General features: G+C 45.4%; 1 long non-coding RNA gene across 11 annotated transcripts; it reads right to left on the bottom strand.

Annotated features, from left to right (window-relative positions):
• Positions 1-18: 18 nt before the first annotated feature.
• Positions 19-26,553, bottom strand: LOC106601216 (uncharacterized). 11 transcript variants are annotated; one of them, XR_006769205.1, is made up of 15 exons: positions 26,280-26,553; positions 25,699-26,144; positions 25,101-25,615; positions 24,331-24,435; positions 19,574-19,842; positions 19,274-19,443; positions 19,023-19,100; positions 15,912-16,018; positions 15,376-15,689; positions 14,883-15,282; positions 14,693-14,753; positions 14,138-14,235; positions 4,509-4,684; positions 3,621-3,713; positions 19-130 (listed from the first exon to the last, which is right to left on the bottom strand). It is a non-coding gene; the product is annotated as an uncharacterized lncRNA (long non-coding RNA). The 11 variants fall into 11 exon arrangements; XR_006769202.1 differs by lacking the exon at positions 19-130 and having other exon boundaries at positions 3,627-3,771; positions 15,376-15,467; positions 15,581-15,689; XR_006769203.1 differs by lacking the exon at positions 19-130 and having other exon boundaries at positions 3,627-3,771; positions 25,101-25,182; positions 25,279-25,615.

Raw genomic sequence — 26,553 nt, 5'->3', positions numbered from 1 at the left:
CCCGGGGCCCAAAGTGCTCGGCCAGCTCTGGGTAGCAGAAGAGGAAGTGTAGGAGTGGAGGGTGGTGGATGTAGAGGGAGGCGAAACTGGGGCTGGAGGACAGGGCCTTGCTGATGCAGTTTAGAGGAGGCTGGACAAGAGAGGGGGGGACAACGACAGAGGACTAAAGAATGAGAAGGAAGTCTTACAGGTGCACAACTTTGATGCTTAAAGTCATTTGTTGTGACTTGACTAACAAGAAACAGAGGAGTTATGGCTTTGTACATTCATCAACCACTTCATTTACCAATAAGGTGTTGAGGAATAATGGAGACTTGCAGAGCCATGTCCTTAATTCCCGTGTGAGTTCCAAATATCTTTAACCGTCGCCCCTGTGTGAGTTTTTTCATGTTCGTGATGTCAGAATGCTCTCACTGTTCCATGCAACAGGACAGTTACCCGCGCTGCCCTCAAACCAAGGCACTCTGCCTGCTAATATTATATATAGGCTGTTTCAACTTGTCATTTTCAAATTATTTTCTAACAACAGTTTGAATTGAGGTGTGTTCCGCCTCCTCGTTAATTTGCATAAGAACTAGCCCATATCACTGCTGCGAACAATTTATGTTTTTAGGCTTTACTAAGCGGACAAACTTCTCTCTTCAACGAGAGCCCAAGCACTTCCCTAGTGTTTCCCCAGATCAAGTATGAAGACATTGCGCATCTCTAGTCAGAACAAGCCTTGCACATACGTTTTCCCCCAGCACATTTTCTGGCTGGCGCCCGCATTGCCTTCATGATTGTTTTCCTTACAAATTGGACACGTGTGCGTTCCTATCAAAGTAAGTGGCTTATTTTCTGTATATCTTGTTGTTTCTGCTGTAGCACACCATATGTATGCATGGATCATAATGTATTTACTGTTTTATTCATGTTTTCAAGTACTGGTGACAAATCATGCATTCCGATTCTTGCATAAATTGTACTGGACACACGTGTGTAAAATACTTTTTTGAATGTAGTACTGATTATGATGTGCTGATGCTAAGCTATTTGCCAGCTATGTGTGGCGCCATGTTTGTTGACATCATACAATGCATTCTGGTTGTCATGTAAGCTTCTGTCAGACCAAAGATGTTATACCAAGGGATAGTTCACTCAAATGAATTATGTTGGTTTCAAGACAACTGTAAAATCACGACGTCAATGATCTTCAGGTCGGAGCTCTGGAAAGAGGCATGAGTTCCCAAGTTGGAATTCCGAGTTGGATGACTGTTCAAAACAATTTTTCCCAGTCGGAGCTCGTTTTTTCTAGAGTTTCCAGTTGTCTTGAACACACAAGTCGGAGATCTCCCAGTTCCCAGTCGTTTTGAATGCGACATCAGATTGTAACTTTGGTACCTCATGGTTTCCAGCTCAGACCCCCCTTTCCAGGGGTTTTATTTTTGTTTAGTATAAACTTCCCCCCTGGCGCCGGGCACCCCAGCATTACGCACTCCCGCCACCATCATTACGCACACCTGCTTCCCTCGTCACACGCATCAGCGATCATTTCGACTCAATCACCTGTTATTTCCTTCCCTATATCTGTCTGTCCTCCAGCTCTGTTCCCCCCTTCCTCATTAACGTTCGTATGTTGTTTTGTTACCCGTGTGCTGAAGCTGTTTCTGTCTTGTGCCTTGTCTGTTACTCATTAAATGTTTGACTCCCCGTACCTGCTTCTCGACTCCAGCGTCAGTCCTTAAAGAATGCGGAAGCCATCAAACGAAGCGTCGGGGAGTGCTGTCGTTTCGGTTGGTGGTGACGTTGGGTCCAGGGGCTGCTGCCGATGGAACCGGGGGTGCCTAAGCCAGCTCGTTGGGCTACCCCGCCCTAGCTGGCTCGAGAGGTTTCCTTGCCCCGGTTGGCTCGGCAGGCTCCCATCCCATGTCAGGCCTCAGCCGGATCGCCAGGCGTCAACGCTTCAGCCGGCTCATCAGGCTCCCATGTTCCGGCGGGATCAGCAGGCTTTCACGCCTCAGCCGGATCATCAGGCTCCTATGCCTCAGCCGGCTCGCCAGGCTCCCACACCTCTACCGGTTCATCAAGATTTTTACACCCAGCCGGCTTGTACAGTGCCCGTGCCTTGGCCGGCCTATGAGGCTCGCCCAAGTGGGACGCCGGGTACTGTCACGCCTGCTCCCGCTCTTCCCCCTGGCGCTCGAGGGCGCTGGTCTTCCCAGCATTACGCACTCCTGCCACCATCATTACGGACACCTGCTTCCCTCATCACACGCATCAGCGATCATTTGGACTCACCTGGACTCAATCCCCTGTTATTTCCTTCCCTATATCTGTCTGTCCTCCAGCTCTGTTCCCCCCTTCCTCATTAACATTTGTATGTTGTTTTGTTACCCGTGTGCTGAAGCTGTTTCTGTCTTGTGCCTTGTCTGTTACTCATTAAATGTTTGACTCCCCGTACCTGCTTCTCGACTCCAGGGTCAGTCCTTACACATAGTAATATTTCCTGCATCATATCCCCCCACAATACCTTTCCCCAATGAACTTGAAAAACCCCCATAAATGAAATTACCCCCCCCCCACAAACCCCCCTAAAATTGTTTCATCCCTGTTTAGCTTTCTCGCTATGGTTAGGCTAGGCAGTAGTCTTGTATTTGGTGTGATGATCTGTGAGGTGAAAACATTTTATTTACTTTGTGATTTGTCAAAAACGGTAAACGGCTTGTCAAGTCATGTGCTCCGATTCTTGTATATACTGTAACAAGTACATTGACGATTTGTAATATGCTGAAAAGTGGCTAAACTAAGTTCATATTTTTCTGGCAATGAGCGCAGTCATCTTTGACTTTGTTTATTTGCGTCTTATAGTGAATGGCATTCTGGGATTAGAGAGTTTTTGCCAAGTCAAACATAAAACATGGCTGCCATCATAAAGAATTTAGCTGCTGTTAGCTTTGTTGACACGCATTTCTTTTCTAAACAACATTACATTAGTCTCTCGTGCTCACCAGAGATGTAGTACATCAGCACAACCTGTTATTTAGACTGGTTTATGGAATGAGTTTGGCTGTGGATGTGTTCCGTGTGATACTTGGAAGACGAAGTTCGCATTTATCTTTTACAATAAAAGGTCAAATTGAGGAATAAAGTTTAAGACGTTTATTTTCCATCAGTACCATAAAATATATAGATGCTGTTCAGACAACAATGCTGTTTAGACGTGTTTGTTGCGTCATACGTTCTGTTGCTACTGTTCCAGTCACATATTTGAGATCATACGCTGCAGGGACCAACCATCAACAATCACAAATACGTGATCGTACGCGTCAAAGGGAAGGACTAGAGTTGTGTTAGCACTGTTGTGGACATAAAAGGGAAAACTCTCTCTCTTTCGCTATCATTAATACCCAGCTTTCAAAAAGAAAGGTATATATCGTTGATGTAACTCCATAACCGAGTTCCAAGAATGAAGAGTGTTAGTTGGAGCCTTTTGCACCAAAGTGGGATTCTATTTCATTGACTATAACTACATAACTTCAGTTAAATTCTCCAAGGAATGAACAACCCTTCTGCAATTTATTACATGTTGTTAGAGTGCCAGCAGCCCACTATTATCATGGTATTGAAATGAGTTGACTTACCCAGTCCAGGTCAGGGCTCTTGTCCTGTGTGACAGACAGCAGGTAGAGGGCAGACCTGAGCACACAGGGAGGCAGGGCAGAGTCTCCCTACTCCTGCACCGAGCACAGCAGAGTCACCACACAGGAGAACACCGTGGAGTCAGGGAGCAGCCTGGTACACACACACAAAGTTTTATGATGCTACACACACACACACACACACACACACACACACACACACACACAGAGTGTACAAAACATTATGAACACCTTCCTAATATTGGGTTGCGCCCTTTTTTCAGAACAGCTTCCATTAGTCAGGGCATGGACTCTACAAGGTGTCAAAAGCGTTCCACAGGGATGCTGGCCCATGTTGACACCAATGCTTCCCACAGTTGTGTCAAGTTGGCTGGATGTCCTTTGGGTGGTGGACTATCCTTGACAAACACGGGAAACTGTTGAATGTGAAAAACCCAGCAGCGTTGCAGTTCTTGACACATTCAAACCAGGGCGCCTGGCACCTACTACCATACCCCATTCAAAGGCACTTAAATCTTTTGTCTTGGCCCTTGAACCTCTGACTGGCACACATACACAATCCATGCCTCAAGGCTTAAAAATCCTTCTTTAACCTGTCCCCTCCCCTTCATCTACACTGATTGAAGTGGATTTAACAAGTGACATCAATAAGGGATCATAGCTTTCACCTGGATTCACCTGGTCAGTATGTCATGGAAAGAGCAGGTGTTGTTCATGTTTTGTACACTCAGTGTATACACACACACACTCACATACATAACCCTCCCATGCTATGTAAATCACTGGCCGCAGTAAACAGACATCTTTCAAAGCAATGCTGTGTCGTTAATAACCATACAACTGTGCCAGTGTCTACATGTCCCCAAGTACCTGTCTCCATGCTGCAGGGCCAGGTGCAGCAATGTGAGCAGACAGTACTGAGTGGCCCTGGGGCCAGCAGGGTCACATTGAGGCCCTGGGGACTCACAGCAGAGAGGGCCACTCACACACACGACAACACAGAGAGGGCAGGCTGGACCTCAACACAGCCTCTATCTCCTCACAGTCTGGGGAACAGAGAGAGAGAGAGACAGAGACAGAGAGAAATAGAAAGACAGAGAGACACTCAGAGAGAGAGAGAGACAGAGAGAGAGACAGAGACAGAGAGAAAGACAGAGAGAGAGAGACAGAGAGAGAGAGAGGTGAGAGAGAGAGACAGAGGAAGGGATAGAGGGAGAAAGAGAGAGGTGATAGCGAGAAGAGAGAGCGAGAGAGGAGAGAGGTGATAGAGAGAGAGAGAGAGAGAGACAGAGGTGAGAGAGAGACAGGAATGGAGAGAGGGAGAAAGAGAGGTGAGAGAGGACAGAAGAGAGAGAGAGAGGGCGAGAGAGACAGAGGAAGGGAGAGAGGGAGAAAGAGAGAGAGGGCGAGAGAGACAGAGGAAGGGAGAGAGGGAGAAAGAGAGAGAGGGCGAGAGAGAGAGCGACAGAGAGAGAGAGAGTTATGCTCAACATGAGCTCCTGATATATTCATATTTTTTTGTTTTTAGAATGAGATAAACACTAATCGAAAAAGGATTCCAGACAAGAAGTGATGAACAACAACTCTATTCATTCAGAATAGAAAAAGTAACTTTGCGCCTCAAGTTAAGAAGTTTTGACTCTAGCTAGCTAGCTAGCTACACAACAAAGACCTAGCCAACAGACTAACAAGCTAGCCAGAAGAAACGAGCTAGAACAAACCTAGCAAGGGGAGTTAATACAATTACATCAAACGACCAAACTGAGTGAGTAAACCAAAAAGGAGCACGGACTAACTTTAAACATATCTTCTGTTTTTTGGTGTGAAGATTTGTCACTCTTTTTGCTGGTTTTTGAACTAAATTAGCGCTAGCTAGCAACAGCAGCAGACAAACAAACCGGTTGCTATGACAACAGGGCAGCGGAACACAGCAGCAGCAGCTGTAGTAGCAGAGCCCACAGGTACCATGTCCCCACTCCCCCTCAGCGCCGAATCCATTCTCTACCCTCCAGAAGACAAAAATGACACAACGAGGAAAGCTTTTAAACAGACACTACTAAAGGGGAGGCCAGAAACCCTTTTCGCAGACCTCTATAAAATGGTGATGTGAGTAATCTCATCTTCCTCACTGACCAGCCAAATGCATGGCGCTCAGCAGTCTGCTCTCACTACCCATCCATAAAGAAAGAGGGAATCTGTAATGGGTGGAAGCTGAAAATCAAAGAGACAGACGACCCTGAAAACACCATGATAACAATCAACCTCTGGGACTGGGACTGTCATGGTGCCAGATAACATTAGGCTGTTTGAAACAGACTGGGACTGTCATGGTGCCAGGTAACAGACTGGGACTGTCATGGTGCCAGGTAACGAGACTGGGACTGTCATGGTGCCAGGTAACATTAGGCTGTTTGAAAGAGACTGGGACTGTCATGGTGCCAGGTAACATTAGGCTGTTTGAAAGAGACTGGGACTGTCATGGTGCCAGGTAACATTAGGCTGTTTGAAAGAGACTGGGACTGTCATGGTGCCAGGTAACATTAGGCTGTTTGAAACAGACTGGGACTGTCATGGTGCCAGGTAACAGACTGGGACTGTCATGGTGCCAGGTAACATTAGGCTGTTTGAAAGAGACTGGGACTGTCATGGTGCCAGGTAACATTAGGCTGTTTGAAAGAGACTGGGACTGTCATGGTGCCAGGTAACATTAGGCTGTATGAAACAGACTGGGACTGTCATGGTGCCAGGTAACATTAGGCTGTATGAAACAGACTGGGACTGTCATGGTGCCAGGTAACATTAGGCTGTATGAAACAGACTGGGACTGTCATGGTACAGAACAGGGCTCCGGGCAGCCGAGCGGAAATGGAGGAAAACTCGCCTCCCTGCGGACCTGGCATCCTTTCACTCCCTCCTCTCTACATTCTCCTCTTCTGTCTCTGCTGCTAAACCACTTTCTACCACTCTAAATTCCAAGCATCTGCCTCTAACCCTAGGAAGCTCTTTGCTACCTTCTCCTCCCTCCTGAATCCTCCTCCCCCTCCCCCCCCCCCTCCTCCCTCTCTGCGGATGACTTCGTCAACCATTTTGAAAAGAAGGTTGACGATATCCGATCCTCGTTTGCTAAGTCAAACGACACCGCTGGTCCTGCTCACATTGCCCTACCCTGTGCTTTGACCTCTTTCTCCCCTCTCTCTCCAGATGAAATCTCGCGTCTTGTGACGGCCGGCCGCCCAACAACCTGCCCACTTGACCCTATCCCCTCCTCTCTTCTCCAGACCATTTCCGGAGACCTTCTCCCCTACCTCACCTCGCTCATCAACTCATCCTTGACCGCTGGCTACGTCCCTTCCGTCTTCAAGAGAGCGAGAGTTGCACCCCTTCTGAAAAAAACCTACACTCGATCCCTCCGATGTCAACAACTACAGACCAGTATCCCTTCTTTCTTTTCTCTCCAAAACTCTTGAACGTGCCGTCCTTGGCCAGCTCTCCTGCTATCTCTCTCAGAATGACCTTCTTGATCCTAATCAGTCAGGTTTCAAGACTGGGCATTCAACTGAGACTGCTCTTCTCTGTGTCACGGAGGCTCTCCGCACTGCTAAAGCTAACTCTCTCTCCTCTGCTCTCATCCTTCTAGACCTATCTGCTGCCTTTGATACTGTGAACCATCAGATCCTCCTCTCCACCCTCTCCGAGTTGGGCATCTCCGGCGCGGCCCACGCTTGGATTGCGTCCTACCTGACAGGTCGCTCCTACCAGGTGGCGTGGCGAGAATCTGTCTCCGCACCATGCGCTCTCACCACTGGTGTCCCCCAGGGCTCTGTTCTAGGCCCTCTCCTATTCTCGCTATACACCAAGTCACTTGGCTCTGTCATATCCTCACATGGTCTCTCCTATCATTGCTATGCAGACGACACACAATTAATCTTCTCCTTTCCCCCTTCTGATAACCAGGCGGCGAATCGCATCTCTGCATGTCTGGCAGACATATCAGTGTGGATGACGGATCACCACCTCAAGCTGAACTTCGGCAAGACGGAGCTGCTCTTCCTCCCGGGGAAGGACTGCCCGTTCCATGATCTCGCCATCACGGTTGACAACTCCCTTGTGTCCTCCTCCCAGAGTGCTAAGAACCTTGGCGTGATCCTGGACAACACCCTGTCGTTCTCCACTAACATCAAGGCGGTGACCCGATCCTGTAGGTTCATGCTCTACAACATTCGCAGAGTACGACCCTGCCTCACACAGGAAGCGGCGCAGGTCCTAATCCAGGCACTTGTCATCTCCCGTCTGGATTACTGCAACTCGCTGTTGGCTGGGCTCCCTGCCTGTGCCATTAAACCCCTACAACTCATCCAGAACGCCGCAGCCCGTCTGGTGTTCAACCTTCCCAAGTTCTCTCACGTCACCCCGCTCCTCCGTTCTCTCCACTGGCTTCCAGTTGAAGCTCGCATCCGCTACAAGACCATGGTGATTGCCTACGGAGCTGTGAAGGGAACGGCACCTCCATACCTTCAGGCTCTGATCAGGCCCTACACCCAAACAAGGGCACTGCGTTCATCCACCTCTGGCCTGCTGGCCCCCCTACCTCTGAGGAAGCACAGTTCCCGCTCAGCCCAGTCAAAACTGTTCACTGCTCTGGGACCCCAATGGTGGAACAAGCTCCCTCACGACGCCAGGACAGCGGAGTCAATCACCACCTTCCGGAGACACCTGAAACCCCACCTCTTTAAGGAATACCTAGGATAGGATAAAGTAATCCTTCTAACCCCCCCCCCTTAAAAGATTTAGATGCACTATTGTAAAGTGGTTGTTCCACTGGATATCATAAGGTGAATGCACCAATTTGTAAGTCGCTCTGGATAAGAGCGTCTGCTAACTGACTTAAATGTAAATGTAAATGTAATGGTGCCAGGCTGTTTGAAACAGACTGGGACTGTCATGGTGCCAGGTAACATTAGGCTGTATGAAACAGACTGGGACTGTCATGGTGCCAGGTAACATTAGGCTGTTTGAAACAGACGGACTGTCATGGTGCCAGGTAACAGACTGGGACTGTCATGGTGTCAGGTAACAGACTGGGACTGTCATGGTGCCAGGTAACATCAGGCTGTTTGAAACAGACTGGGACTCTCATGGTGCCAGGTAACATTAGGCTGTTTGAAACAGACTGGGACTGTCATGGTGCCAGGTAACATTAGGCTGTATGAAACAGACTGGGACTGTCATGGTGCCAGGTAACATTAGGCTGTATGAAACAGACTGGGACTGTCATGGTGCCAGGTAACATTAGGCTGTTTGAAACAGACTGGGACTGTCATGGTGCCAGGTAACATTAGGCTGTTTGAAACAGACTGGGACTGTCATGGTGCCAGGTAACATTAGGCTGTTTGAAACAGACTTTCAGACCATTAAGGAGAGAGCGGAGAGAGAGAAGGACACCACCAGTGACACGCCCTCCCACAAGACAAACTCCACCAGCACCACCCTCACCCCTACTATCCCCACCCAAAAAGGCACATCCAGCACCTCTCTTCCCACCATAGTGGAGGACACGCCCCAGGAGGAGAGCGACCCCTCAGTGCAGAACAGGCTCAGGCCCTCCTCACCATCATGGCTGCCATGAGGGAGGAGTTCACCAGACTGGAGGGGGAGGTGGTCCTGCTCAGGGAGAGACCAGACATCCTCACCTTAGAGGAGCTCCTAACCAAGGTGTTAACATCAACCAGACCTTAGAGGAGCTCCTAACCAAGCTGCGGACAGAGCAGGACAGTAGCCTTGCAAAACAGCTGAAAGAGGTTCAGCAAGAGAGAGACGGACTCAAGAGAGAGCTGGCTGATCTAACAAAGGAGGTGAGAGAGCTCCAAAAAGACAGGCAGAGCAGTAATAACGATCTGACCACACTAAGAGAGGAGCTGCAGGAGAAAGAGAACAGAGGACAGGCTGCAGGAGAGAAAGAGAACAGAGGACAGGCTGCAGGAGAGAAAGAGAACAGAGGACAGGAGGACAGGCTGCAGGAGAGAAAGAGAACAGAGGACAGGCTGCAGGAGAGAAAGAGAACAGAGGACAGGAGGACAGGCTGCAGGAGAGAAAGAGAACAGAGGACAGGAGGACAGGCTGCAGGAGAGAAAGAGAACAGAGGACAGGCTGCAGGCGAGAAAGAGAACAGAGGACAGGAGGACAGGCTGCAGGAGAGAAAGAGAACAGAGGACAGGCTGCAGGCGAGAAAGAGAACAGAGGACAGGAGGACAGGCTGCAGGAGAGAAAGAGAACAGAGGACAGGCTGCAGGAGAGAAAGAGAACAGAGGACAGGAGGACAGGCTGCAGGAGAGAAAGAGAACAGAGGACAGGCTGCAGGAGAGAAAGAGAACAGAGGACAGGAGGACAGGCTGCAGGAGAGAAAGAGAACAGAGGACAGGCTGCAGGAGAGAAAGAGAACAGAGGACAGGAGGACAGGCTGCAGGAGAGAAAGAGAACAGAGGACAGGCTGCAGGAGAGAAAGAGAACAGAGGACAGGAGGACAGGCTGCAGGCGAGAAAGAGAACAGAGGACAGGCTGCAGGAGCAGCTAGATCACCACTCTATGACCTGCCCTCACACAGCAGAGGAGCCCAGCTCAACCAGCCAGGCTTCCCCAGCCCTGCCTGCTGCACCCCTCCTCCCCAACCCACAGAACAGCCTCCGTGTGCTTACGAGGCTTTGTTTGTGGAGTCGAGGTTTCTCCTCCGTGTGAACAATTTATTCCCTGTGGGTGGCGACTACGTTGGTGCGTGTTTTCCCACTTGTTTGTATTGTGCCTTCGGGACTGCCTGATTACGGCGGGACGAAATCGTCCCACCTACTCAACATCCAGTTGAATCCCGTGGCGCGTTATTCAAATACCTTAGAAATGCTATTACTTCAATTTCTCAAACATATGACTATTTTACACCATTTTAAAGACAAGACTCTCGTTAATCTAACCACACTGTCAGATTTCAAAAAGGCTTTACAACGAAAGCAAAACATTAGATTATGTCAGCAGAGTACCCAGCCAGAAATAATCAGACACCCATTTTTCAAGCTAGCATATAATGTCACATAAACCCAAACCACAGCTAAATGCAGCACTAACCTTTGATGATCTTCATCAGATGACAACCCTAGGACATTATGTTATACAATACATGCATGTTTTGTTCAATCAAGTTCATATTTATATCAAAAACCAGCTTTTTACATTAGCATGTGACGTTCAGAACTAGCATACCCCCGCAAACTTCCGGTGAATTTACTAAATTACTCACGATAAACGTTCACAAAAAACATAACAATTATTTTAAGAATTATAGATACAGAACTCCTCTATGCACTCGCTATGTCCGATTTTAAAATAGCTTTTTGGTGAAAGCACATTTTGCAATATTCTCAGTAGATAGCCCGGCATCACAGGGCTAGCTATTTAGACACCCACCAAGTTTAGCACTCACCAAAATCAGATTTACTATAAGAAAAATGTTATTACCTTTGCTGTCTTCGTCAGAATGCACTCCCAGGACTTCTACTTCAATAACAAATGTTGGTTTGGTTCAAAATAATCCATAGTTATGTTCAAATATCCTCTGTTTTGTTCGTGCGTTCAAGACACTATCCGAATGGTAAAGAAGGGTGACGCGCACGACGCATTTCGTGACAAAAATGTTCTAAATATTCCATTACTGTACTTCGAAGCATGTCAACCGCTGTTTAAAATCAATTTTTATACCATTTTTCTCGTAAAAAAGCGATAATATTCCGACCGGGAATCTGTGTTTAGGTTCAAAGACGAAAGAAAATAAAAACATGGGGTCGACTCGTGCACGCGCCTAAGCCCATTGTCCTCTGATAGAGCACTTGCCAAAAGCGCTAATGTGTTTCAGCCAGTGGCTGGAATTACATCATTCAGCTTTTTCCCGCCTTCTGAGAGCCTATGGGAGCCGTAGGAAGTGTCACGTTACAGCAAAGATCCTCAGTCTTCAATAAACAGAGTCAAGAAGCTCAAGGAATGGTCAGAGAGGGCACTTCCTATACAGAATCTTCTCAGGTTTTTGCCTGCCATATGAGTTCTGTTATACTCACAGACACCATTCAAACAGTTTTAGAAACTTTAGGGTGTTTTCTATCCAAAGCCAATAATTATATGCATATTCTAGTTTCTGGGCAGTAGTAATAACCAGATTAAATCGGGTACGTTTTTTATCCAGCCGTGTAAATACTGCCCCCTACCCCCAACAGGTTAAACGTTGTGTGCCACAGGAACTTCTCTGTTCCCCTGCTTTTTTCCTTGACGAACAACGTCCTGAGCAGAAGCCAGATTGGATTTCTAAAAAATGATCGTACAACAGACCACATTTACACCCTCCACACTCTAATTGACAAACAAGTAAACCAAAACAAAGGCAAAATCTACTCGTGTTTTGTAGATTTCAAGAAAGCATTTGATTCAATTTGGCACGAAGGTATTTTTTTTATAAACTAATAGAAAGTGGTATTGGAGGGAAAACATATGATGTTATTAAATCAATGTACACTAAAAACAAATGTGCAGTTAAAATTGTCAACAAGCAAACAGATTTCTCTCAGGGACGGGGAGTGAAACAGGGCTGCCCAATAAGTCCAACACTATTTATCATCTACATTAATGAATTGGCAAAAACATTAGAAAAATCGGCAGCACCTGGTATCACCCTACACAACACTGAAATCAAGTGTCTGCTGTACGCAGATGACCTGGTGCTGCTGTCTCCCACTAAAGAGAGGTTACAGCAGCACCTAGATCATCTTCACAGGTTCTGTCAGACCTGGGCTCTGACCGTTAACCTAAAAAAAACAAATATAATGACATTCCAAAAAGGTCCGGAAATCAGGATGACAAATATAAATTCTATTTGGACACAGTTCTATTAGAACACACCAAAAACTACACATATCTAGGACTACATATCCGCAGCACAGGTAGCTTTCACATGGCTGTGAATGAGCTGAGAGACAAAGCAAGAAGAGCATTCTAGGCCATTAAAAGGAACATTAAAATCGAAATTCCAATTAGAATCTGGCTCAAGATTTTCCAATCGCTTATAGAACCAATTGCTCTATATGGCAGTGAAGTTTGGGGTCCACTCTCTAATAATGAATTCACCAAATGGGACAAACATCCAACTGAAATACTGCATGCAGAGTTTTACAAGACTGTATTGCAAGTGCAAAGAAAAATTCCAAATAACGCATGTAGAGCAGAATTGGGCCAATACCCCCTCCTCATTCAAATAGAAAAAAGAGCCATAACATTTTACAACCATATAAAAACAAGTGACCCCAAAACATTCCATCACACAGCTCTACAATGTCAAGAGATGAAACCAGAGAAGAGTCCCCTCAGCCAGCTGGTTCTGAGGCTCAGTTCACAAACCCAAACCAACCCCATAGAGCCTCAGGACAGCACACAGAAAATCTGGCCCAATCAAATCATCACAAAACAAAAATAAAAATATATCACCTATTGGAAAGACACCACAAAAAATCTAAGTAAACTTCAATGCTATTTGCCTCTAAACAGACAGTACTTGGTGGCAGACTATCTGACCACTGTGACTGATAGAAAACTGAGGAAAACACTGACTAGGTACAGATTCAGTGAGCACAGTCTGGCTATAGAGACTGGTCGTCACAGACAAACCTGGCAGCCCAGAGAGGACAGGCTGTGATCACTCTGCTCCAGGGGAGAGGTAGAGACAGTGCTGCATTTCCTATTACGCTGTGACAAATACTCAGACCTAAGAGAATATTTCTTTCCCAAAATTATAATTCAATACAAAGAATTTGAAACTATAAAAGATGAAGAAAAAATCAAATATTTATTGGGTGAAAAGCCAAAATGTGCAGTTTTGGCAGCCAAATATGTGTCCTCCTGCCACAACCTGAGGGACAGCCAGTGAAAAGTGCAATGTAATGTGGATAATATTTCCCATCTTGTTTTGTTTTGTCTTTCATACCATGTCATGTGTCTTCTCAGTCATGTTGACACTGGTCTACTACCATTGCTTTAATGTATTGTTGTTCTGATTAATATTGTTGTTGTAGTTGTTGTTAATGGTAATCCCATGTCCACTACTACTATTATTGCTGTTGGTCCCACCATTTATTTATATATAAATATATATATTTTTTTTCTTCTATATGTATACTTTGACAATGTAAGTAATAATGAACTTACCATGTCAATAAAGTCAATTGAATTGACAGAGAGAGACAGACAGAGACAGACAGAGTAAGAGAGACAGACAGAGAGACAGACACACTGACACCAGTTCTCAGTAGACCTGTTCATTACTGAATTGCATCAGTCACAAACAGGACATCCACACCACACGTTACCTTGCATAATAAAGTCCTTCTCCACAGACTAAGTGCTACAAAGTGCTTTACTGTGACATGAAACGTTAATGTTACTGTGTTTTCCTGGCTAAAGTGTTGTGTCAGTACCTCGTGGGAGGATGCTGGCTGCAGGGTCTGGTTGGGACAGAAGAGACACACTGAGCCTCTGCAGAAAACCACAGCAGACTGCGTTCAGAGCTGGGTTTCTACCGTGAGATGAGAAAGAGCGAGTGGGTGTGAAAGAAAGAGAGAGAGGGACAACTAAGAAAGGTAGATGTTATCTTCTATACAATATATCTAATAATAGTATCAAACCTACTCCTGTGTGCAGTAAATGTTCTGACTTAGCATTTCATTACAGCTCAAAAGGGAGAGTTACAGTGAGTGAACCTCAAGCACAACCACACAGCCAGCCTGGCCTGTGAGCTTCCTCTTCTTCTGCACACAGACAGACAAGACTGATACACGGATGAGAGAAGAGCTTTCATGGCCAGACTGAAACAAAGTGACGTGAAAGAAGCTTCTGTGTGTCAACTCTCACGTTCCTGGGCACTTTTACTGGGTCCACTCAATAACAAGTCCACACTATAACAGCGCCATTAGCAATTACCTGTCTGGGGGGTGATAGTGGTCTGTGTGTGTGTCCTCAGGTTCTCCTGTTACCTGTTTCCTGCACAGAGGACAGCTTTGTGCTCCAGAGCCAGCCTGAAGAAACCAGAGGATGCTGGAAAGAAGAGAGGAAGAAGAATGGAGGAAGAGGGGGATGAGTCGGAGGTATGGTGGGAGGACAGAGACATGGGTCATTATACCTGGGGGTGAGAAAAACAACGATGGAAAGAAATGATCCCCCTACCCCCGGACAACATGCCTCCCCCAGTTTGGCAGCGAAGAGGGGCATGGGGGAGGGTAGAAGGGAGAACTGGTACGACAGGATGGAGAAGAAGTGCTGGAGCACCTGGGCGCTGGGGGTGAGCTCACAATGCCTCTACACACACACACACGGGGCAGGGCTCACTGTGACGGTGGGGATGCAAACAGTGTCACAGCAGTGTAGCAGACACAGGGACTCGAGCGGGTCCTGACCCTGAACCTGCTTGGATGGAGCTGTGAACCCATTCTCCTTCAGGCCAGGCTCAGATCAGGCCAGGCTCAGATCAGGCCAGGCTCAGATCAGGCCAGGCTCAGATCAGGCCAGGCTCAGATCAGGCCAGGCTCAGATCAGGCCAGGCTCAGACGAACACTGCTCCACTAACCTGGAACACACAGACACACATTAAACACACTGAAAATAAGGGGGGTGGTAAATGTTATCTGTGACTGCAGCAATTGCATTTTGCCTCACTGACCTGCAGGCGGCATGGAAACAGACCAGGGCCTGGAGTAGAAACCCTCCCTCTCTCGAGGCCTGGCTGCTGGGCTCAGCTCCTCTGAGGCTCACCTGGAAGAGAGAGTAACAGGGACACAGACAAGAAACCTTTCCAATGGTGATTCCTGAAATGAAGTGGAGTTGTCCCCTTGCTGACACACAAAGGTGGACAGAGACTGACTCACTCAGCACCGTGAGGAGGCAGGTAAGGGCAGCTCAGTGCACCGAGCAATAATGTCTTCCACCAGCTTCTCCAGGTCTTTGTACTGTACTGGGCTGGACTGGTGCTTCACCCTACAGAGACACACAGTAGAGAGAGGGAAATCAACATGTCTCTTTAGCTCACGTTTGTGGTGCTCACAGCCTGTCTGTCTGTCTGTCTGTCTGTCTGTCTGTCTGTCTGTCTGTCTGTCTGTCTGTCTGTCTGTCTGTCTGTCTGTCTGTCTGTCTGTCTGTCTGTCTGTCTGTCTGTCTGTCTGTCTGTCTGTCTGTCTGTCTGTCTGTCTGTCTGTGTACCTGAGGAGGGCGGTGGCAGACAAGGGGAGCAGACTCCTGAGAGCACCACCTCTGCCACGGCCACAAACCCTGGAGCGCTGGGGAACAGACGCACCCCCGCAGGCTGCCTGGAGAGAGACACATAGATAATAAACAGCTGTGACCCGTCTCTGTCACAACGCTCCACAGTGTTGTTCTGATGTCAGCCACATGGCACCATTAGAGATGTGGTCAGGCAGGCTGTTGCCACAACAACGCTGGACAGCCCAGAGGAACCTGGAAGATCCTCGAAACAACCCACGGCTGTAGGCCGTCATTGTAAATAACAATTCGTTTCTAACTGACTTGCCTAGTTAGTTTTTTTTACAATCGCTAGGACCCATTTCTCAATACTTAGGTCACTTTTTCAAAACTCTTCACACAGTTCTCCTAACTAACTTTCAGATTGGCACAGCAGTTCATGTCACGTTCAAAATGCCCTAAAACTACCAAAACACTTCATACATGTCTCAAATCAACTCGTTCTTCCATAACACTAACAACGGTTGTCACCCAACAAGCACACATTGTCACTCATAAAACAACGACCAAAGCAACACTAACAACAGGTAGCATTACACAATGTTTCCTTTACAAGACCTCTCTGTTGTTTAGAATTCACTGCAGTATATGTTACAGGAATGGATCAGACATGATGCAACATGTCATTTTATGGCATTGAGTGATTCCAAAATACAATCATTTGTATATACACCATCTACAGATACAGTAGCAATACTAGTCAACCCTGTCTTCTGCATTTGGCCACAGGTTCTCATCCACGTCACATCTTATGTCATCTTGGGCAATACACATAGGAAAGAATCTTTTGGCATGTCTGGTCCATCCCTGGCAATCTTCTGCAGATATGTCCAGGCATCCAGCATGCATTGCGTCCAGGAGGGACATTTGATCATGTGGATGGTGGTCATAAACCTTCCACCTCCATGAGGAAAATCATTTCTCTACGGGGTTGAGGAATAGAGAGTAAGGAAGGACGAAAAGTGACATCATCCTGGGATGGGCTGCAAACCACTCTGAGTGGTGAAATGCCACGTTGTCCCATACAATTACAAACGTTGGTCGATTTGGCCTCACTGCAACCCTTTCCTCATCTGGCACAACACTTCCATAGAGGTCACCCAGGAATGAAATGAGACGCTCGGTGTTGTATGGCCCAATTAGTGGTTTGTGTAACAGAAATACATCAAGAGGATACTGCTGCACACATTGTGATGTTGGCACCCCTCTGGCCCGGGACATCCACTGTGGCTCCTTTTCCCATCCCATTCTTTCCTCGCCGCCGTGTTTTGGCCAAGTTGAAACCAGCCTCATCCATGACTCTCTAAAATAAATCCACAAGGCAACATAAGAGTTAGGCTGTTACGGTAGTTTACATTATACCTAAAAACATGCCATTGTGTGCCCCTGCCCTGTTTGGTTTTATTCAAAACCAGTTGTGTATTTTATAGTCATCTTACCTGGGCATATTGGTTCCTGAGTTGCTTGACTCGTTCAGAGTTCCTCTCAAAGGGGACAGTGTACAACTGCTTCATCCTGACTTGATGTTGTTTCAGGACTCTAGAAATATTTGTTATGCTTACATTGTCTGTCAACACTTGTCCCAAATCTCTGAGTTTTATGCCATTATTTCTGATGACCATATCAACGATTGCAGTTTCCTGCACAGCAGTGAAAATCCTACCTCTCCTGCCTGTAGGAGGTAACCGTTGGGTCCTAAGCAGAAATACAAAAACAACTACACACAAGTAGGTTTGGAGGCTTTGCTCAATTTACTTCTGTAATGTGCAGTTCAGTCAGATGCCCTTGCAGAATGCACATCTTACCTGTTGTTTTGCAGGACATTTCTCAGAATAGATGCCAATGTTGAGTGGTGCAGATTTGGCTGCACTCTCAGACCAGCCTCTCTCATTGATAGACCATGATTTATTAGATGATCAATTATCTCATCTGAGACTACAGCTCTTGATCTTCCTCTCAGTCTTCTTCCACCACGCGTACCTACTCCTCTCCCTCTCCCAGCCAGTCTTCTTCCACCACGCGTACCTACTCCTCTCCCAGCCAGTCTTCTTCCACCACGCGTACCTACTCCTCTCCCTCTCCCAGCCAGTCTTCTTCAACCACGCGTACCTACTCCTCTCCCTCTCCCAGCCAGTCTTCTTCCACCACGCGTACCTACTCCTCTCCCTCTCCCAGACACTCTTCTTCCACCACGCGTACCTACTCCTCTCCCTCTCCCAGACACTCTTCTTCCTCTGTCAGCCACTTCTCTCTCTCTGTCTGGGTCCATGTTTACATTACAGTACAGCATTATTCATAAGATCTCCCCTTTTGTATAGATGGTAATGTAATTGAAAGACTAACACATGGGTAGGTGTTCAGCTACAATGGGAATCAGCTGTGGTTGGTCTAATTGTTTTGATAGTATTTCATTTTTTAGATTTGGAATATATTTCAATAGGGTATTACTGTAGGAATGTAGCAAATTTATGTCTTATTCAATTTTGTGTTATTTTAGGTTTTGAACTTAAGTTTAACTGTTTTGAAAAGAGTATGTAAACATGTGCAAATTGGCCTGTAGGTACATAGAGTTTTGGTGGTGGTTGTGTCTGAGTGAGAAAAGAGTTAATGAAAATTGAAAGATGTAGTCATTGAATGCATTTTGTGCCGAAGCAATGATAAATGATCCACAGTTTAGCCCACATAGACTGCTGTTGTACTCATTGTGTGAAGAGTTCTGAAAAACTGACCTAAGTATTGAGAAATGGGTCCTAGCGATTGTAAAAAACTGTAAATAAAAATACATTTAAAAATACGAGATGCTGAGGTCAAATTACCCCTCTCTCTCACACCTTTCTCTGTGCTTGGTCAGCACTGAGATCAGTCTTGTCACTTTCACTGAACGTAAAGGACAACTTGCGATACATTCACAAAATGTCAAATAGACCAGCTGTTATGTATGAGGTAGACAGACCTGATGCCTCACCTCTCTGCTGTTATGTACGAGGTAGACAGACCTGATGCCTCACCTCTCTGCTGTTATGTATGAGGTAGACAGACCTGATGCCTCACCTCTCCAGTATCTCTGTGAGCAGCAGCAGGCCCTGTCTCTGCACCTCCACGTTAGTCAGCCTCAGGGCCTCCTTCAGACTGCGTACCAGAGACACACACACACACACACACACACACACTAGTCGTCATGACAATGTCTTCAAACACTGCCGTTTTATAGACACTCAATGCAATCAGTCAAAGATGGCAGCAGTAGAGACAGTAGAAGCTCTCACATTTTAACAAAAAAATGGTGGTAGATTGGTGAAAACCTTTTTGAGTATGAGTGGCAGTGGGCAGCGCTCCAGGGAGAGCTGTGTGCTGGACTGGGCCTCTTGGTCCTGGTCCAGGCTCTGATCCAGATCAGACCGGATCTGCTCACAGGGGCTGTTCATCAGCAGAGACACCAGCTGACCCAGCTTCAGCAGCTGCTTCAGGAAGCCTGACGCACAAACAGAAAACACACTTCCATATTCACTGATTCATACTAAATGTTAGGTTACATGCACATATGATACTACCGCTTATTATATGGTAATACGCACCGCCCCCCTAAATATGATGGTTCTCACCCAGGCAGTTGATGGTGAGCTGAGAGGAGCAAGCGTGGGCCAGGGTCTGCATCAGCAGCACACACACCACACCCTGTCTCTGGGGGGGAGGGATTGGGCAGCTCCCTGACTGAGGCCTTCAGACCCTCGTCTGGGTAGAGCAGCGTGGAGCACAACCGCTCCAATCAGGGGCACAGGAGCGAGAGAGAGGGGGAGCGAGGAGGGGAGAGAGGAAGAGAATGAAAAAAGGGAGGTGGGGGGAGAGGAAATGAGATAGACACATAAACACACTTAAGGCAGAAACAGACAGAACATAAGGGCGATGGGTGAGAAAAACTAGAGATCGACCGATTCATCGGAATGGCCGATTAATTAGGGCCGATTTCAAGTTTTCATAACAATCTGTAATCGGTATTTTTGGCCACCAATTTGCCTAATTTGTTTTTTTTACACCTTTATTTAACTAGGCAAGTCAGATTAAGAACACATTCTTATTTTCAATGACGGCCTAGGAACGGGGGTTAACTGCCTTGTTCAGGGGGGATTTGGGGATTCGTTTTTGCAACCTTCTGGTTACTAGTCCAACGCTCTAACCACCTGCCTTACATTGCACTCCACGAGGAGCCTGCATGGCAGGCTGACTACCTGTTACGCGAGGGCAGCAAGAAGCCAAGGTAAAATGCTAGCTAGCATTAAACTTATCTTATAAAAAATGATCAATCTTAACATAATCACTAGTTAACTGCGGTGCCTGTTAATTTCTCATCGAATCATAGCCTACTACGACAAACGGGTGATGATTTAACAAGCGCATTGTCACGTCCTGACCAGTATAAGGGTTATTTGTTATTGTAGTTTGGTCAGGACGTGGCAGAGGGTATTTGTTTTATGTGGTTCGGGATGGTGGTTTATTTAGTAGGGTGTTTGATTTATTATTTCCGGGTTTTGGTTTATGTTCTATGTTTTGTACTTCTATGTTCTTTCTGGGTTGGTATATTTCTATGTGTAGGTTAATGGGGGGTTGGACTCTCAATTGGAGGCAGGTGCTTTCTCGTTGCCTCTGATTGAGAGTCCTATATATGGGTAATTGTTTGGTTTAGTGTTTGTGGGAGATTGTTTCTTGTTTTGCGTGTGTGAGCCTGACAAGACTGTTTTGTTGATCGTTCGTTCTTCATTTTGTTATTTTGGTGTTTTCTTGGTTTAAAATAAAATACAAGATGAGCATCCACATTCCTGCTGTGTTTTGGTCCTCCATTCCAGACGACAACCGTTACACGCATTTGCGAAAAAAGCACTGTCGTTGCACCAATGTACCTAACCATAAACATCAATGCCTTTCTTTAAAATCAATACACAAGTATATATTTTTAAACCTGCATATTTAATTAATATTGCCTGATAACATGAAATTGTGTCACTGCTCTTGCGTTCACTGCCTGGCTCGTTGCGAACTAATTTCCCAGAATTTTACGTAATTATGACATACCATTGAAGGTTCTGCAATGTAAGAGGAATATTTAGACTTAGGGACCCGTTAAATAAATTATGGACCGGTTCCGTATTTCACTGAAAGAAAAAAAAACGTTTTGTTTTCAAGATGATAGTTTCCGGATTCGACCATATTAATGACCTAAGGCTCGTATTTCTGTGTGTTATTATGTTATAATTAAGTCTATGATTTGATAGAGCAGTCTGACTGAGCGATGGTAGGCACCAGCAGGCTCGTAAGCTTTCATTCATACAGCACTTTCGTGCGTTTGCCAGCAGCTCTTCGCAATGCATTGCGCTGTTTATGACTTCAAGCCTGTCAACTCCCAAGATTAGGCTGGTGTAACCGATGTGAAATGGCTAGCTAGTTAGCGGGTGCGTGCTAATAGCGTTTCAAACGTCACTCGCTCTGAGACTTGGAGTAGTTGTTCCCCTTGCTCTCCATGGGTAACGCTGCTTCGAGGGTGGCTGTTGTCGATGTGTTCCTGGTTCGAGCCCAGGTAGGAGCGAGGAGAGGGACGGAAGCTATACTGTTACACTGGCAATACTAAAGTGCCTATAAGAACATCCAATAGTCAAAGGTATATGAAATACAAATCGTATAGAGAGAAATAGTCCTATAATTCCTATAATAACTACAACCTAAAACTTCTTACCTGGGAATATTGTAGACTCATGTTAAAAGGAACCACCAGCTTTCATATGTTCCCATGTTCTGAGCAAGGAACTTAAAACGTTAGCTTTCTTACATGGCACATATTGCACTTTTACTTTCTTCTCCAACACTTTGTTTTTGCATTATTTAACCCAAATTGAACATGTTTCATTATTTATTTGAGGCTAAATTGATTTTATTTATGTATTATATTAAGTAAAAATAAGTGTTCATTCATTGTTGTTGTAATTGTCATTATTACAAATTAAAAATAATAAATAAATCGGCCGATTAATTGGTACCGGGGTTTTTGGCAAAACGCACGAAAGTGCTGTTTGAATGAATGCTTATGAGCCTGCTGCTGCCTACCACCGCTCAGTCAGACTGCTCTATCAAATCATAGACTTAATTATAACATAATAACACACAGAAATACGAGCCTTAGGTCATTAATATGGTTGAATCCGGAAACTATCATGTCGAAAACAACACGTTTTTCCTGTCAGTGAAATACTGAACCGTTCCGTATTTTATCTAACAGGTGGCATCCCTAAGTCTAAACCTTCAACGTTATGTCATAATTACCAGGCGGGCGGCCCAAACTGTTGCATATACCCTGACTGCGTGCAATGAACGCAAAATGACAATTTCACCTGGTTAATATTGCCTGCTAACCTGGATTTCTTTTAGCTAAATATGCAGGTTTAAAAATATATACTTCTGTGTATTGATTTTAAGAAAGGCATTGATGTTTATGGTTAGGTACAGTCGTGCAACGATTGTGCTTTTTTCGCAAATGCGCTTTTGTTAAATCATCACCCGTTTGGCGAAGTCGGCTGTATTTGTTAGGAAGAAATAGTCTTCACAGTTCGCAACGAGCCAGGCGGCCCAAACTGCTGCATATACCCTGACTCTGTTTGCAAGAGAAGTGACACATTTTCCCTAGTTAAAAGAAATCATGTTTGAAGGCAATATTAACTAAATATGCAGGTTTAAAAATATATACTTGTGTATTGATTTTAATAAAGGCATTGATGTTTATGGTTGGAGCAACGTGTACCTAAGCGATTATATGCAACGCAGGACAGGCTAGATAAACTAGTAATATCATCAACCATGTGTAGTTAACTAGTGTTTGATTGATTGATTGTTTTTTATAAAGATAAGTTTAACGCTAGCTAGCAACTTACCTTGGCTTCTTACTGCATTCGCGTAACAGGCAGGCTCCTCGTGGAGTGCAATGTAAAGCAGGTGGTTAGAGCGTTGGACTAGTTAACCGTAAGGTTGCAAGATTGAATCCCCGAGCTGACAAGGTAAAAATCTGTCGTTCTGCCCCTGAACAAGGCAGTTAACCCACTGTTCCTAGGCCGTCATTGAAAATAAGAATGTGTTCTTAACTGACTTGCCTCGTTATATAAAGGTTAAAAAATAAAAATATCGGCCAAATCGGCGTCCAAAAATACTGATTTGCGATTGTTATGAAAACTTGAAATCGGCCCTAATTAATCGGCCATTCCGATTAATCGGTCGACCTCTAGTATATAGCCTCGCTACTGTTATTTTTCACTGTTGTTTTTATTTCTTTACTTACCTATTGTTAACCTAATACCTTTTTTGCACTGTTGGTTAGAGCCTGTAAGTAATTATTTCACTGTAAGGTCTACACCTGTTGTATTCGGCACACGTGACAAATAAACTTTGATTTGAACTATAAAGATTAGCCTACATCACACAAAACGCAGACTGCTCCAATGCGATGTGTGGGGACTGCGCCCTGCTAGTGCAGCTGCGTGGTTTTTATTTCAGCTATTCAAAAACATGAGGCAGCGAGATCGGCTACATCTTGTTTCATAGGGTGAGTACAGAGAGAAACGTGAAGGGAGGTGGAGTGTGAGCAGCAGCTATGTAGAAAACATGCGTGTGTAAAATAACGTGCAGATCCTGAGCTTTGATAAAGAGGTTTCCACGGCCAAACTATAAAACCAGTACACGCAAATTGTAACGGTTGCCTTTAGAGAGAGCGGACCAAAACGCAGCGGAGTTAGTGTTTGTCATATTTAATTGAGAAAACGGACACTATACAATACAAAACAATAAACAGACAACCAAAACAGTCCTGTCACGTTAAACACAGTAACACGAACAGAAACAATTACCCACAAAACCCCAACGGAAAAACATGCACTTATGTGTGACTCCCAATCAACAGCAACGAACTTCAGCTGTGCCTGATTTGGGAGCCACACACGGCCCAAAACAAAGAAATACAAACACATAGAAACAGAACATAGAACGCCCACCCAATGTAACACCCTGGCCTAACCAAAATAAAGAACAAAAAACCCCTCTCTATGGCCAGGGCGTTACACAAATTCACAATAACACACACAGGTCACCACCAAACAGGCTAAAACCTCTCAATAATATGCCAGCACCACCTGACCTAAGTTAAGATACAAATTACTAATCGACCAAGTACCTGGTCATTACACAGGTAATGGTGGTAAAAGAAATATGGCAGAGAACGCATTGAGGGTGAACGAATGTAGACACTCAATAGGTAGCACAAAGGAGATGAAGAGTATTTTAATGTGAGCTTAGTGAGAGATGGTGTTGGTGTGGTATACTGTCTCACCATGGCTGGAGGCCAGGCTCTGTGCAGGGAAGGAACAGCATCTACCAGCTTCCCCAAGAAGGTGAAGGTGGGCAGGAAACCCCTCACACTGGACTGGTCACACAGCTGGACATGGGACAGAGAGGAGGCTCTACAATCATTTTCACACACTTTTGTGTCTAAATTCATACCAACCAAATCAATCTATTCCTAGTGTACAGTATCACTTCATTCCTGTCAGTCTGTCAATGATAGTTAGTCCACAACCCTTCCATTCCCACCAGTAACACAGGTGCACCAACTTCTTTATTCCACCGTTTTAATATAATCAAGTTTCTTCCTAGTAGTGTGAGAGGACTTGTCCACACCTCAGCCCGCTGTTATCATCCCCAGTCAACCCTACAGACAGCCCTACCACCTGCTGCTTACACTAGACTTTCCACTGTATCCCAAGGTGACACAACAACACAGACTACAGAGCCAACATTTCAACTGTTTACCAAACAAGCTGGCTTAACCCAACTGATGTTGGATTGTGTGTGTGTGTGGTAGTAGACCCGGTCATCTGCGGGTGTAAAGGAGTGTTGGACTGAGACAAACATGTTAATATTAACAGACAAAGCCAATAAAGTGATGACCAAAACAGTGGAAAATCCAAGTCTATCGACAAGCTTAGTGTAAAACAATGGGTAGGCATGAGATTCTATGTGGCATTTATTCCTGGCTCTTTGTTTCTGAGTGAATTTGGAACAGAGAGACAGTGATAGACCTGTATGTGTGATATTACTCACTTGTGTGTGTGTGTGTGTATCTCATCCAGGATGTAGCGCGCATACTGTTCACTCTGTAACTCCAAGAGCAGCTGAACCAGCACTGAACCAAGACACAGAGAGAGAGACTTATCATAGCATTATTCATGGGGCTCAATTGACACGGTTTTGAAAACAAATTGTGCATTTCACACTTTACCCTGGCGCAGTGCACACAGTGATTTTGTTAGTGCTTCAACACAGTGGTCCTGTGGGGTTCCATAACCAGCAACACTCTAATTAACAATTCTGCTGAGGCACTCAACAACCCATATCTCTCTTCAACCCAGACGATGAGAGCCAATGAACCTGGTCATGCTATAGAAAGTAGTGACATGAGGTAAAAGTTGAGACAATAGTACAAAGATACTATGATTTAGTCAGTAAAGAGTGAGCATTCTCAAGCTGCCGTGTGTATAATCAGGCCATTTAAGCTTTCCTCTTACCCTGTATGGCCTGCTCCAGAGTGGCTGGGTCCTCTACTGTGTGAAGCATCCCTATACGGAAAACAGAGAGTCAAATAAAGTTAGATATAAAGCAAGGCTTTGTTTGAGTGTGTGTGTGTGTGTATCTTTCTTACCCAGTAAAAACGCTGTGAAATGCAGACAGACCCTGTGGTCCTGTAGTAGCAGCTCCTTCAGAGCCCCAGGACAGCTCTTCAGGACCCTACTGATCCCTGACAGCGCCACAGACTTTCTCACAGACTATTGAAGGGCAAGAGATGTCATTATAATAATAATACATTTTATTTGCGACTTTCAAGATACCCTGGACACTCACAGAGTAAAACAAATGATGGAACCACAGGGGTAGCCAAATGCATATAAGGGTTGATGGCAGCTCATGTCATGTTAGCTGTTGTAGCAGAAATACCAATATGTGGTCAATAAAACATGTTCAATAGTTAGAAATCATACGACAACGTTGTTGCTTTCCATCATCTCAATGACACAAGCGACGCAGATCATCAAGCCGCTCTGGTCCGGGTGACCCATGCGAACACGAACAGACCATTTCGGATCGTGCCTGAAGTGAATATTTTCATAAATCACGTCTACGCTCGTCATTTTACCCTGAAAATTAATGCAGACCAGAATGGTTTGATTTATTGTGTAACTGATCATATTTCAATGTAGCGAAAGTAAATGTATTGTAACCTACCTTCTTGCCTTTCCTACCGCGGTTGCTAGCTAACTTTAGCTAACTTTAGCTTAGCTAGCTAGCTGACTGTCACCAGAGATAATTTGCTAGTTTTATTCAAACTGCCAGATAATGGGTCAAAATGAATAGGATAACGTTGTCTTAAATAACTAATTGCCGCTAAATAATGTTATTACAAACAATGCGATCAAGTCTAGCCAAGTAGCTAGAGAAGTCAGAGATTGAACCTTCTCTAAAGAAAGGCATGTAGCTAACTAGCTACTGATGTTCGCGG

Source organism: Salmo salar, chromosome ssa03 (genome assembly GCF_905237065.1).
Source record: "Salmo salar chromosome ssa03, Ssal_v3.1, whole genome shotgun sequence".
NCBI classification, from domain to species: Eukaryota; Metazoa; Chordata; class Actinopteri; order Salmoniformes; family Salmonidae; genus Salmo; species Salmo salar.
The sequence above is the reverse complement of the archived record's forward strand: the minus strand, read 5'-3'. Positions and strand labels throughout refer to the sequence as shown.